Here is a 14,560-nt window from a genome sequence, read left to right on the forward strand (position 1 = left end):
GGAGGGGGAGGGGAGAGGGAGGGGGAGGGGAGAGGATTATATGAACATGTAGATAATGTATAACACGATATTTAGAAAATTCAGTACTTCCTGCCTGCCTGTACCCTATACTTCCCCTTATATCCTGATAATTTTTTAAACTGAGCTGATAAACCACATAATACAGGCACTTTATTTTTATCTGTGAATCTGCTTCATGACTTTTTGCACAAAAGGTATTGCATCGAGATAATCTGCCACATGATTCATAAGACCTCTGGGCTGCATGATATGTCATCTTGAGCTTTAATAGAGAACATCACAGTTTTTCCCAGTATTTCCTCCAGTTTACATTCTGACCAATGGTAGATCACTATAATTACTAATTCCCATTCTTGGCCATGCCTGCTCCTATCAGAATCATTCATTTTAAGTAACCTGACCAATCACAATTTTGATTCTAATTTCCAGATTGTTTGGAATTATACTTATTCTATGCTCCAGGGAAATCATTACCAACACCCAAAACATGATGTTTCTCTTTGTATGTCATGCAACTTTTGCTTTATCTTTACGTTTAGATCACTAATCCCTCTGTAAGTGACATTCATGTGTGATGAGAAATAGGGATCAAGTTTTGTTATATTTACTCGAGTTGTTAAAATTGTTCCAGCAACATTTATAGAAAAGATCATCCTTTTTCTACTTTGCACAACAGAAGAAACAGCCATGCCAACGTGTGTTTCACGTCTAGGTTGGACTGTTTGTCCATTACTGATCTAACACAACACTGTCTCAGTTATTTCAGGTTTTCAATAGGTCTTGTATCGCATGCTCCAAATCTTCCTGCCTTGTTTTTCTACAAAATTACCTTGTTATGAATTTGGTCATCTATATTGCTCTGTATAGCTTATAACAACCCTGTCAAATTGCACATTTATGCAAGTAAATATAAAGACCATTAGGAATTTGATCGTAATTTCATAGAACCTGTAAAACAATATAAAATTCATATTTGTAACAGTAAGTTTCTTAATCCATGTTTACAGCATATCTTCTACTGACTTAGTTCTTCATGAACTTTCTCAACATGCTTTAAAAATATTTAAGTAAATATTTTTGTACCTCTCTGTACAGTTTTAACCCTGAGGACTTGAAATTTTTCATAATTGTTCTACACCGTGTCTTTTTAAAAACTGTATTTTCACGATGTTTAGTAGATAAGTAGAATAGCTTCCTATATTCAGACTTTTGTATTTAGCTGTGTTGCTGAATTTTCTTTTTATCGCTTCTAATAATACATGAAAATTATCTGGACTGCCTGCATGTGATTAATTGAATGGTCCATCAGTATTGACAGTATGATGTGTCTACTTCTAACCCTTCAGCTTTTCACTTCTCTCTCCTGCCTTAATGAACAGGCCTAAATATCGGCCTGGTGCCCAGAAGAAGTGGGGGCATTGGGAATGCTCACACCAATCCCAACATCAATGAATAAACTTCAACATTTCATCAGTGAGAATGAGATCACAGTTGTTTTTGCAGACACATTTTGTTAGATTAAGAATATATGTTTCTGTTCCTATTAGCTATGACATTTTTGTCATGCTTGAGTACCAAGTTTTATCAAATGGTTTATTCTGAACTAGTCATATGATCATATAGTTTTCTTCTCTATTGTATTAGTAACAAAAAAACACATTGTTGTTTAAAAACAAATATTCTGGTATTAATAAGATAAACACAACATGGTCATTTTGGGTTCCATATGAGTGGAATACATTTGTTGTTACTCTTTATGGACTTATCTGAAACTTTTTTATCCTTCATAAAGTTCTTCCAAACATAGTAAGATATTTCAGTGAGCGCACCCTTTGTCAAATTACAGGTACTTTTTCTCTGAAATGTTAGAAAGAATTCTCCAGTAAAGCTACTTGGGTTTAGAGTTTATGCCATAGAAAATTTTAACTACAAATTTAGTTACTTATGGTCTATAAAATTATTCACTTTTCTTTCTTCTATGTCAATCTTTAAGCTTTCTTTTCAAAATTTTATTAGAATAAAATTATTCATAACTCATTCTTTTAATATGTATGAATTTACAGTGATTTTATACATTCTGACTTATCATTTGTATTTTATGTAGATTAATTTCATCTTATTTTTCAACTTAAATAGTATTTCAAAGAAACAATGTTTGTCTTTATTTTTTCGTTTGTTTATTTTTGGTACCGGGGATGGAACTCAGGTCCTTGCGCTTGCAAAGCAGGCGGTGGAACTGCTGAGCTAAGTCCCTGCCCTATTTGTTTTGTTTGGGTACCAGGGGATCAAATTTGAGACCTTGTGCTTGTGAGGCAGGCTCTGGAAACACTGAGCTAAATCCCCGGTCTTGTCTTTATTTTTTATATTGAAAATTTATAACTTCTTTTACTAATACCTGCTGTTATTTTTCTTTGAAGTTATTTTACATTTCTCTTCTCTTAACTTCATTCTATAAATACCTGGTTTATGAATTTTAAGCTTCATTTTTCACTAAAAACACCTATAACCAGAAATTTCCTATAATCATTCTTCCAGATGTATCCCACAATTTTTATGGGTAGTATTTTCCTTGTTATTTGGTTAAATATATTTTAATACTCATTATGATCTTTTCTTTAAACTGCAGGCTATTTAAAAATATATTTCTTAACAGCTGGTAATGGTGGTGCATGCCTACAATCAAAGCACTTTGGAGACTGAGGCAGGAAAATTGCTGTGTGTTCAAAGCCAGCCTGTACTACAGAGTATGACCCTGTCTTAAAAGAAAAACAAAAAGAAAGATTATATTTCTTAATATCAAAACTGATAGGTTACTGGTTATTAGCATAATTTCATTACATCTCAGAGAAAACTGTCTAATTTTAAACATCTGGAATGTATTCAAACTTGATTTATGATCCAATAAATGTTCAATGTTTATAAATATGTTACATGTGCTTAGAAATATATGCGCTGCAATTCTGAACTGCAGAATTTTCTGCATGTATGAACCTATTTAGTGATATTATTTCTACACATGAGACATTTAGCATTGTTATGCTTACTTTGAAATAAGCTTTTTAATTTTTTATCTCTAATAAAGCTTTTTTTTCTTCAGGCCTATTATTTCTGTTATTTACATAGCTGTTTAGCATTCCTTTGGTGGATGTTTTTATGAAATACCTTATCCTTCTATTTTCAATATTATTATGTGTATATATGTACAAGTGTCTTTTTAATTTTGGAGAAGATCTGAGTTTGCATTGTTTTTTTAAATAATTTTTTTAATACAGGTGCTCACTGTGCTGCCCAGGATGACCTCAAACCCACAGTCCTCCTGCCTCAGCCTTCTTAGCAGCTGTACATAACTATACCTCAGTACCCAACTATGAATTTACTTCCTATTCATTTGTAGTTACCCCAGAATGGCTCCTGACTTATATTCTTCTAGTCAAGTCCAAAAACTTTAGCACAATTCAACTCTATTCACCTCCTTCACAGGAAAGAAACAGTTGTTAAGATATTTTGTGTTCAGAGTTTTCATACCTATGGAATATTACTGTATTTGGTTGCCAGTCAGTATTCACAGAGATTTACTCACAGATCTACAAGCTCTTGTCCTAAGCTCTTCAAGGGCAGAATTTCAACTATTCTGGAATTTGGAGAGTGATACACTACATAAACCTGCTATTACTGGTCACATCCAGCAAGGTCCGGTTACTCTCCATAACTATGGACGCTGGAGAGAAACGTATGACTGCTCATTTTAAACAGAATAAATAGGGTGTAAATAGCCTCAAGTCGATACAGGTTAAGTTTACCACCAGGTAAGTAAAGATGACATCTCACTCTTCAGGAAGGTCACACAATTCAGAACGTGAATGAGAGACTGGTGCTGGACCTTTCACAGTGACTGGTTTCAAAAGCACTTCAGCAGAGGCTGTTCCTGACATGATGCGTCAGAAAGAAAATTTTTACTTAACTCTTTTCTTTCCAACCAGATAGAGGGAGCTTTGAAAGGTGGGGCTTTAACCCCGCAAACCCACCCATGAAGCTGACGGATGTTCCTGTACCCAGTGCTTAGGCTGGAAAAACTGGAGCAATGATACTGGCCAGCGTCTCTACAACTCAAGGTGGAACTGAGATTTGCACTCAGGATTCCCGGCTCTCTCTGAGCTCTCACTTCTAACACATCTGGACAGAGAACAGGAAGAACACAACCCAGCTGGATGAACTCCAGAGCTTCAGACCAGTCAATGAAGGCAAAAGCCAGTCAAGAGATCCGTGAAAACATCTACACTAACGAATGAAGTGGGCAAAGTTCTTAGAAAGACCATTGGAAGAGGAGAAAATCAGTGTCTACCTCTCCTAAGTGGAGATGTAAATAATGTTTCAGCTAGAAGGCTGCACAGCCCTACAGTTTTCAGGGAGGCATAAATTATTTTCAACAACTACCCAACATTTGTTGCACTGATTATACCATTACTCACATCCCTCTACTAGAATGATCCAACACGCACGCATTTAAAAATATGGATGTGCAGAATTTCATGTCATAAATATCTCTGAAGAAAACAGATCAGGTGTTTTAATAGGAAAACGTTATACTCTCAGTGGTTTGAAATTTCCAGGCACTAATGAGAAATAAGCAAAGAGTTAAATCTACGCTTGCTAAACTGTTTCTACGCACAACATCAAAGATACACAGAAGTTGAAAGTGAACACAAGTTTTAAGACAATCTCAAAGAGACAGACACAAATGGTTCACCGCCTTCCATGTGAGTTCATGTTAAACTCTACATGAGTTGTTTAGGATAGTTGGAAGTATTAGAAGCAGAGATTAACAATTTCAAAAAGTATTTTTGAAGCAAAAATACCAAAGTATAAAAATCACCAAGAGCTTCAACTGGTAGAGAAAAATAACTGCTTTCACACCCTGATGATAGGACAATGCATGCCTTTAATCATTTAGGACATTTATCTGGAAATATCAGTGTAATTAAAAATACAATTTGATATAGCAGTGCCACTTTGGGGAACTTTATCCTATATAAACAAAAGAATTGTGCATAAAGACATATGTGCATGCTTTTTAGTAGTTTTAATATTTACTGAGTACATCTTCTGTACTAACAAAGATCAGACAAGCTCCTTGCTTTTTTTTTAATTCTAGGGGAGAAAGTTGGATAATAAACACATAAGGAAAAGTCCCAGGTAGAGATAAATGCTACGTAGGCGCTATCTGGGCCAACGTGATAACTGGCAACTTTAGAATGGGTGAGGGAGAAAAGCTTCCTCTGAGTAACAAGTGGCTTTTCACTTGGATCAGAGTAAGAATTCAGCCTTGAAAACCTTGCAGGGACCTATGTACTCAGAGAAGTCTGTCATCCTGAATGTCAGTAGCAATTTAATATTTGTGTTATATTCATGTTATGAAAGAGGACACAGGTATCAATACTATCCAACTGGTATCCCAAACTTAAACATGCCCAAAACTTGACTTCTGTCCTCTCTCCTGAGAAAATTTGCTCATATTTTAGGTCTGATTCAGCTAAGTTTCTGATTCAGCAAACCGAATCTTCCAGGTTTGGGGCTAAAGGCTTTGATGTTATCCTTGGTTTTATACTTTGTTCTGTACCCCACGTTCCTCAGGTCCCTCAGCAAGCTAAGGGTTGGAAATACATCCAGAGTTCCACTACTTTTCTTTTTCCTCCCAAAGAAATTAAGAGGAACCAGAATCTCTCTTTTCCGAGCCAGATTATTAAAAGTAGAAATGTTACCTTAACCTTCCCCTGCCTTGCTGTGTCCGAGCTGGCCACAATGCAATCCTCTGACTGACCTTATCTGATCCACCTAATGAGGTCACAGGACCCTCATTTCAGACAAGGCTGCCTCAAATCTGGGAGGTCAGAGCAGACCACAGAAAGACCAAGAAACAGCTCAACAAACAGGCCTTGCTGGGTACCCCTTCTTCGTGTGTTGTCACGAGGTTTCGCCTTTCTATCCAGTCACATTTCTACTTGGCTGTAAATTTTTTTTAATGTTTTTTTTTTAATTGAGTTTTTTGGTGCAATCTAGGTATGCAATACAGTTACATTCATTGTTGGGATCCTGTACCTTTATATGACAGGTCTGGATTCTCATTGGCTGTAAATTTTTCACACAGTCTAAGCACAGAATTAGAATTTTCTCTGGGCCTTTGTTTCTGAAGGTTCCTGTGTAATGTGAAACATCAATAACATAAGGTGGTTTATGCTTTTCTCTCTTTTTTTTTTTTTTTTTTTTTTTTTTTTTTTTTGGTACCGGGGATTGAACTCAGGTCCTTGCACTTGCAAGCCAGGCCACCGAACCGCTGAGCTAAATCCCCGGCCCTATGTTTTTCTCTTGATAACCTGTCTTTTGTTACAGGAGTGCCATTCTAGATTCTTAGGGAGAAAGGATCTCACCTTTCTGCCACTGACCATCACTATTAGAACAAGGCCCATGAAAGCTGGTTTTCTTTGCTGTGTCCTCCCAGCATTCACAGTGCCTACAACAGTCCTTCAGTCATGATAAATGTTGCTAAGCATTAACTAAGCCATGAATAAATACATTGTTAAAACACTCATGAACTACTGACATGCATGTGCATAGATATTGATGATTGGTGCTGGAGGACACAGATCACTGCACAGGTTCCATGAGGAGTAGGATCAGAGGCAAGGAGGCAGCTGGTAAGGCTTTTCCTTAAGCATCTGCAAACTGATTCAATTCTTTTGTTTTTTGTTTTTTGTTTTTGGTACCAGGGATCGAACTCGGGTCCTTGCGCTTGCAAGGCAGGCGGTGGAACCACTGAGCTAAATCCCCGGCCTCAATTCTTATTATAGGACTTATATTTGTGACTTCTTTGAGTGATATTATAAATCAAATTTTAAAGTATATTAATGTTGGCAAGAAAATGTACTTAAAGCCTTCCAATCCAAAGATTAATTCATGTCTCCCTTTTTTATCATGAGTACCAAGATTGAAATGGAAAGCATGAAAATGTTCAGGTATGGTAGCTGTCTATACCATAAAAGACCTAAAAAATTCACTGGATTCAGAGTTTCTCAGGGTTTCCCAGAGTTTCCCAGGCTTCTGCAGTAAATACAGAGCCTCCACATCCTGGGAGCAACAGCCCTCATCTGGAGAGGGTGTTTTCAACACTTTGATTGATTCTACCACTGGGGAAAAGGTTAAGAAAGCTAAATGGGAAGAAAAGGGACAAAGGGGAAGGGGAAATGAGAGGGGTAGGAGAAAGGAAAAAAGGAAATGGAAGTAATATGAGAAAATGGAAAGATGGAAGCAAAGTCTTTGTAGATAGGGACGGATGGAGGGGTTGAAGGGAGGGCAGAAGAAACGGGAAAAATAAGAACGAAGATGGACTATGTAAAGGTGCAAATTTCCAGTGATGAATGTCATTATATTGTATACCTTAAATGTACCAATAAAATTAATTTTAAAAAAACGAAAGCTGAAAACCAATGACTATCCAGCCCCACCCTATGAAAAAACTAAATAAACACCTGGGAGTGCACGGCAGATCAACACTCTACTTGGCCTTCCTCTAGGGAGCTCCTAAGAGCTGAACAGAAGTTTTAAGGGCTCCATGGAACCAGGGTTGGCACAAAACAGGATGTGGGCAGGAAGAGAAAGACAGCAGTCTGTTAAGTTCCCAAGACAGTTGGAAGAATGCTTGAAAGAAATGAGACAAGATAAACTTCCTCGATCATTGTAAAGGAGCAAGTTGACTTTTTTTATCCAGAGAAGATCAGTTAAGATTAGCAGTGGGAAGGCTTAAGTGGGCAACTTAATATTAGGAAAAATAAACTACCTAGAAACTATACTTGGCCAGTAGTAAAATGACCTGCCAGCTGCAATATCAAATGTGCTGTCCCTGAAAGAATTCACACAGGCACAAAGCATGGGAAACTGATGGATATGTGTGTGGGTATATATATATATATATATATTCACATTCACACACATATATGTACATATATAGATGTACATGTATCAACTTTAGTGATACACTATAGTACTTACCAGGTGAGAGATCACAACATCAGCTCCAATCATAATTCTCATATTCTAGGAGTTTTTCTAACTAAGTTCTTGGTTACATGGGACACAAACCTTGCTTTTGCTTAACTCTGCAAATTTAAAAATCCAAAATCAACCCTGGTTTTCACACAGGGCCTGATTCAACAGCCTAAGACTTCATATCTCTTCTCTCCCTTTTTAAAATCTGTTTTTGTGTGCACGTGTTTTATTTTTCATTGTTTGTGTGTTTGTTTAATTTTCAGGAAGACTCATTTCACGTTCCATCAAAGGCTCTCACCAGCCCGGGCTTGCATTATCCTCATACCCAGAAAAACTCAAGAGAGGATAGATTCTCTCGTGAAAAGGCTCAGGGCCAACTCCAGGAGGGAATTCAGTCTTGTGGTCAGGCACCCATCCTTGAAACACTTTCAGTATCTAAGTAGGAAGGAACCACTCATGAGCCCTCCTAAGTCATAGGATCATTAGCTCCGTCACAGGCAAGAGAGGACCATGTGGATAACAACTCCACCAGAGAGGGCTAGAACACTTGCCCGAAAGAAACACAGGTTGAGCACAGAACGTTAACATCCATTACACTCTGAGAAGGGCCACACAGAACAGAATATATGACTGTCACACATATCAGATCATTTAAGTGGGTTCAGAAGGTACAACAAAGGTTACAGTCATTCTTCTATAGATTACAACCAAGAAAGCACTGAGCCCCTTCATGTGTCTTGGCGTGGAGAGAGCTTTCCAGAATTAGAGAAAAAAGCCCTGTTATTTTCACCATTGTGCTGCAATGGGATGGTACTAGGCTAAGAAGATATGAGCTGTCACTGAATATGTTCCTATAACAGATGGGAATTGCTTTTTCTTGAAATAGCTACTGATGTGGGGATGTTAAGATTAGCGAGGGCAATGGCTTTCCATTTGTAGGAATTTGTATTATGGTAATCAACCGAGCAGAAGGAGCTGTTAGTCATCCTTTCCCAGTTTAGAGGCAGAGTTTTGCAAATGAAAGAGGACAATATACATGTAAGATATGTCTCTCTGTGTGTACTCCTCTCCTTCTGTGTATATGCAGACATTTATAGGCTATGCATAAAATGAGTCCATATATTTCAGACCAAAAAAACAACATGATGTGTAATAGCAAAGTTTGGGAATCCTTCTGCCCAAGTTCAAATCTTGGCCACGTCAACTTACTAGCTTTGCAGCCATATGTGAAATACTTAATATTTTTGTCTATCACTGTTTTTGTATGTTACTAATGATAGCAAAAATCTCATAAAATGGCTGATTGGGCTAAATGAAGAGACAACTGAAAAGCATACAGAAAAGGGCCCAGAAAATCCCAAGTATATAATAATATATCACCAATGGTCTCTATGATTATTCACAAATCACCTACCCTCTCTGGTCTTCAGTATCCATTCCTTAACAGCTCTGTTGTAGTCTCAGGAGGAGATTTCCCACAGAATTCTCATAGGCGATGTTGGATTCTATTAAGGAAACGTTTCGTCTTGTGATTTTCTTCTGACTTCATCTCACACAGCAGCCAAAATACCACACTGGATTTGTGGGACAACAAAAATATAAACAAGATATGTTCATAAATAAGGAAAATAAACTAACAATGAAGCATTTAAGATGAAAAATCCAAATGTGCAAGGGTTTGGAGCCAAAGTCATTCTGTAGATGTGGTGATGGGGTAGACAGAGAGGAGCTAGGGAAGGAATTCTGAAATTGACTGTATAATCTCCTGAAATACATTGTGTCCTCGTCAAACTAACGATGAAAACACTTCAATAAGGGAGAGAGGAAGCAAATGCAAGTCCAATCCGGAATACTGCTGAGTAAGGCCCACTCTTCACCATTCAGAGAATAGTGAGGCAATGTTACGCCGGGCCTGGCCGCTTATTTCAGACCCAGAGAAATAGTTTTAAAATGAAAGATGCGGATTTCCAGAAGCTAAATGTCTGTGCATGGCACAGAGTTTGCTTCTAAGTTTCTTCCCATAAAGTTGATTTGCTGGATACGAATGGAAATTTTCCCTTTTGGAGTCCCCCATCTGTCACTGTATAAATCAGGTTCCGAGAAAGTAATTTGGATGCTGTAAATAGGATTTCAGTAACCCAGGTAGGCTTGGCAGGGGAAAAGTCAGTTCTCAGAAGCCAAAGCCCCCGGCTAGGGATTTAGCTCAGTGGTGCCACCACCTGCTTCACAAGTGCAAGGTCCCAAGTTCAATTCCGGTACCAAAACAAACAAAAGAAAGCCAAAGCCCCATTTCAGGAGCCCAGCATTTTGAGGGAAGAACGGAGAAACTTAGCAACAGTGTTAACTGAAAGCCAAATTATCCTCAAGTAAAACGTTTGTATTTCACAGATTTTCAAGTTTAAATTACTCTTCAGTGGCTGCTAGTGCTTTGTAGTTCTTGTAGCTCTTAATATGCGTAGCTTAGCAGCCATGGTCAAAAGAGGAGGACGAGTCTGCACTCGTGATTCTTGATAGCAGCCTTTCTTTGTGGGGTGAGGTAGAATCCCAGTGCTGTTTTCGTCTGCATCTCTCATGATGATAGCAGCCTTTCTTTGTGGGGTGAGGGAGAATCCCAGTGCTGTTTTCATCTGCATCTCTCGAATGACCAGTGATGTGGGACATTTTTTCATATATTTACTTGCTGCTTTTACTTCTTTGTCTGAGAAATGTCTGTTCATTTCAGATGCCCATTTTTGAATCGGGTCCTTATATTTGGGGGGGGCTGACTGTTTTGAGTTCTAGTGCAACCATTATGGAAATCAATATGGAGATACCTCAAAGAGCTGGGACTAGAGATTCCATTTGACCCAGCCATCCCTCTGCTGGGTATCTTTCCAAAAGAATTAAAAGAATCATATCACAGAGATATATGCACACCTATGTTTATAGCGGCACAGTTTGTAATAGCTAAAACATGGAAACAGCCCATTTGCCCATCAGTTGGAGACTGGATAAAGAAGATGTGGTTTTTTTTTTTCTATAAAATGGAATACTACTCATCCATAAAGAATGAGAAATGAGATTCATTCATTGGAAAATGGATACATGTTGAGGATATACTCCTAAGTGAAATAAATAAGTCATGTATGTGTAAATACCGAATAGTTTCTCTGGTGTGAATAAACTATAATAGTACATAAGATCCTAATGAGCTCATTGACAATGTGAAATAGGAAGAAAAGGGCTAAAAGGGAAGGGCAAGTGGGAAGGGTAGGGGAAAAGTAATAAGGGAAAGAAAAAAAATAGAAGAAAATGAAAAAATGGAAATAAAATGTTTTTAAATGGGGAGGGGAGGAGGAGGTGAAGGGAGGGCAGGGATAAGGGGAAAAAATGAGCACCAAGACCTATCATGCAAAGGTTCAAAAAACCAATAATGAATGTAATTGTACTGTATACCTAAAATGTACCAATAAACTCAATGAGGAAAAAAAAAAGGAGTATATTAAAGACCACACCAAAAAAAAAAGGGTGAGGAGGATGAGGTAGGATGATTCAGATACAGAAAAAAATATGATACAGATAGCCTAGTTTGTTGACATCCTGATTAAATAAAAATAAAACTTATTCCAGTGAAATTTTTGGGGGTCCACCTGAACTTAGAGGTAGCAGGAAGGAATTTTAGAGGATATCTATTCCAATCCATCTCTTACACGGACCCCCATTATGACAGTCCCCAAAACCAGTTTTTCCAGCTTTACTAGAATAAACTCAGTGTTATTTTTCAGAATAATTCATAGCTACATTATGCAGTATGGATTGGGAAAGCTCCTTTTTAAACCGAATATAAATTGATCTTCTAAAAACTTCTCCCCACCAGTCCTAGGTTACTATCTCTAGTGATTTCTGTAATGACTAAAATACATTTATCCAATTATTTAATAACTACTTATTGAGGTTTTTTTTGTTTGTTTGTTTTTGTTTTTAGAATACAGTACTATATTAAATCCTACAGAAGGGACAAAAAGTCCCTCCCCTCAAGCTTCTCACAGGGACAAAAGAGGAGGACACAGTAACTGTCAACAGGGGTCGATTTCATGGTAGTAGCTCTAGAGGAGATGTAAGCCAGAGTTCATTACTTCCAGAGAGAAAATCCTTTCATTTGAGGATATGCGGACAAGGCCTGTCTGACATCCTGGTCTGGCTATAAACCTTAAGAAAACAGGAACTGTTATCACAGAGGAATTCAAGAAGTTGGGCAGGAGCAAAAAGAAAACTAAGACTTATAGATGTGTGTGCCTCCTGAATTTCTAGCTTCTGTGTTAAGATAGAAAACTCTGAAAACATTGCAGCCTTGCATATGTGCAGTTTTCAGCATCTGGGTATGCCTTGAATGCTCATGTTATGACTCTTTCATGGAGGGACTCTACTTTGGCCACTTCCTTGCATACGAAAGGAAAGAGATATACACCTGAAAAATGGTTTACGATCTTCACAGACATAATATACGTGTGCTTACACACACACACACAAACACGCAAACATGTACATGGTGTGAGGTACTGATCAGTTAGAACAGGATAAGGTCTTTCACTTGCCAGTCGCCTTGAGATGAGCCATTACCTCATCTAGAGGAAAATCAAGTGAAAAAGCTTCAGACTTCTAGCCCTCTAGAGTGGTATTTTAATCTTAATTGGCCTAAGACTGACTCCAGATCTCAGAAATGCAGTGGTGACCCCTTCAGGGAAACAAGGCAAAGCTTTTCCACAAGCAATCAGCCAGCCCTGGAGAGGAAGAAAAGCTTGTGTTTTAAATAGGACAACTATTGCGCCTTTTGTATCTTCTATAATGATTGCCTTTGAGTTCTCTGAGTGTTCAGGTTCTTTGGAAAATGTCAGCTTGTCTCAGCTGATTAAAGGGCAACAGATAAGCTGTTCTGATTCCTGCATTTGCAGTTTTTAAGGGGAAATATGGGTCCAGCTCTAGGGGGCGTGGGATAGTACAGTCCACACTGATCTGATGGATGGAAACCTTCAGGAAAAGGAGACCTGTCCTTCCAGGAAAAAACCTGACCCTGGCCTTTACCAGCCACTGTTCTACAGTTTTCTGCCCTCTGTTTTCTCATGTGGTGAGAGATTCTATATTTTTTAATATTTTCAAAAACCAGACATTATTAAACAAAAAGTCTCATAAATTACAGAAAAATAGAAAATGCAGATAGGCATAAGGCAGAAAATCAAACTGAGCCATAAGTCTGTTACTTAAATGTTGGTAATACTCCTGGGTTTCCTTCCCCATTTTTAAATTGTATAAATGTACATGCCATTTGGCATAAAGGAGTTAAACTGAATTTTGCATCTTAATTCTTTTCTATTTATAAATGTTATTTCTATGACAGAAACCTTTAGTGATGGCACCACATTCTACAATGCATTTAATCATCTCTCAATTGCTAGGCATTTAATTTGGTTTTAATCTTACACACTTAATATGACATTGTGATAACTATGTTTTGTTTGATTAGAGAAAAGAGAGGAATAAAAGAATTTTTATTTTTGGGTACTGAGGATAGAACTCAGGGCCTTCACACTGACAGCTATCTACCATGCCCTTTTTTATTTTTTTATTTTGAGACAAACTCTCTCCAAGTTATTGTTTCCCAGGCTTGGCTGAAACTTGCAGTGTTCCGGCCTCACCTTCCCACAATGCTGCAATTACAGAGGTGCTGGGAGAGAAGATCCAAATGCTTTCCTGCTCATCTACACTTTTTATCACAGTTCTTGGGTGTTCAAACACTTTAGACATGAGTGGGCCAGCTGTTTCTCTTTAGGGCCAGGAGCAAATTTTTTTTGGTTTTGAAGGGCCGCAAAACTTCTCGTTTCTGTAAGGCAGAACAAAAAGAAAAACAGCCATTCATGAGAAGTTACGAATGGGCACGACTGCACTTCATGGACGAGGGAGATACCACGATCTCAAGGAATGTGCATGGTCATAGTTCAATACAACTTCATTTACATAAGCAAGCAATGGCTGGGTTTGTCCCATGAGCCTTGGTTTGCCAAGCTATGCCTTAGAGGGCATCTTCTAATGTTCTGGTTTACATCCATCCCTTGTGTCCTATTTGACCATACTATAAATTTAATATATGCTTGTTTTCTTCCCATCTTGGGGGGCACCAAGGTGAGAAAGACAAAGATTCTGCCCCCGTGGAATTTAATGTCCTGTAGCATTGATTTAAAGGCAGAACTTTACTGGAAATATACGCAGTCAGTCCTAGGATCTTCTCCATTGTTAGGACCAGAGAAATATGATAGAAATACCCAGAACACTTCCGACTACCTTAGCCAAATGAACAAGAGAACTCTAAACCTAATAAATGAACAGAAAATAGAAGTCCCCAAACTTTAGCCCATGTTCCCATAATCCCAGCTACTGAGGACTCTGAAGTAGGAGAATGGCAAGTTGCAGGCTGCTGTGGGTAACTAAGTGAAAACTTACCTCAAAACTTAAAAAAAAATTAAAG

Source organism: Fukomys damarensis, unplaced genomic scaffold (assembly GCF_012274545.1).
Source record: "Fukomys damarensis isolate Sample0158 unplaced genomic scaffold, DMR_v1.0_HiC HiC_scaffold_9, whole genome shotgun sequence".
NCBI classification, from domain to species: Eukaryota; Metazoa; Chordata; class Mammalia; order Rodentia; family Bathyergidae; genus Fukomys; species Fukomys damarensis.